This window comes from Brachycentrus maculatus, unplaced genomic scaffold (assembly GCF_059751285.1).
Source record: "Brachycentrus maculatus isolate JH-2025_06_01 unplaced genomic scaffold, ASM5975128v1 h1tg000911l, whole genome shotgun sequence".
NCBI lineage: Eukaryota > Metazoa > Arthropoda > Insecta > Trichoptera > Brachycentridae > Brachycentrus > Brachycentrus maculatus.
In genome coordinates, this window is record NW_028281636.1 from 25635 (window position 1) to 27080 (window position 1446).

Genomic DNA, 1446 nt, shown 5'->3' on the forward strand with positions numbered 1-1446 from the left:
CAAAAACTGCATTTTGAAATAACTGGTTTGCGAATATTTTATGAAGTTTCCATTTTAATACAATTAAATCTAATCAACAATCTAAATTTTGCACGCACTGCGTCGTGATACATAGCAAATGCCAAAAGAAATGTCAAAATAATGGGACGCTTTTCTTGAATGACTTGCGGTGTGGGAATGAAAGTTTGACGAGGCGGACGTAGCGCCATCTGTCATTCAATCAAATAAATAATTTGTTCGGTTTGAAAAATTACTAAGATTACTAAAATCGTGATTTAAAAGTGGGAGGGTGGGGTACGAAGGTGAAAATTAGCATTAAACAATAAATAAAACCATAAACAAAATACTGAAAGGATTTTTTTCTGGATAGGGACCCCTAATCACCTAGCGGTATGAAATATACTTTACGACCTATTCTCATACCTATCAAATATACATATTTAAAAAAATAAATAAACAAAGTCGATCTATTTCGGAAGAGTACGACTACTATTTTATTTATTTATTTAAACTTCATGTACAGAAAATTAATAAGTACATTGGCGGGCTTATTGCTAAAAAGCAAATATCTTCCAACCAACCAAAAACAGACTAGTGATATTGAACAAAACGTTTGATACCATATATGCAGTGAGAGGGTATATAGTACTTGAACATTAAAAAAAACATAAATTACAAATTAACATATAAAAGACATAAATTAAACAGGGAGTTCAAGGAAGGAGGTAGAGGGAAAAACTAAGGGAGGAGGATTGATGGACAGTTAGGATTGTAATGATAAATAGTAATGTCTACTACTGTTACTACTTGGCCGACCTTATTTTCGAAGAAGTATGGCCCGATGACGCCGCCAGCCCATAAAACGCACCAAACAGTCACTCTTTGTGGATGCATCGGCTTTTCAACAATTACTTGTGGATTCTCACTTGCGCAAATGCGGCAATTACGCTTGTTATCGAAAAATAATGCTGACAAAAAAATAATCACGAAGTGCACAAAATGCATTTTGAATTTGAACGTCCATTTTCATGAGACGCTTCCTCTCCATGGTTGAATTTAAAGACTAACTAATTTATATACATAGTTGAATTTATCAAACACTGAAACAAAGAAATCTCAAATAAAGTTGGGCAAAAAACTTAATATTAACTTCGTAGGTTATGTATGGTTGGTTTATTTTGTAAATTAAAAGCATTGATAAGTTTGTGATATGGTAATAACACACTCTCCTTATCATCCATTGTGTACTTTGTGTAATACCTCTTATAAACATATGATTATTGTCTAATTCTATAGCTCGGCTGTCCAAATTTCAAACACAGTAAGGGACATTTTTTTGTAGTAGGTTTTTTTTGCATTTATGGACTAAGTAGACTCTACTTAGTCCAAAAATAGAAAAAAAAAACTACTATAAAATGTCCCTTACTGTGTTTTAAATTTGGACAG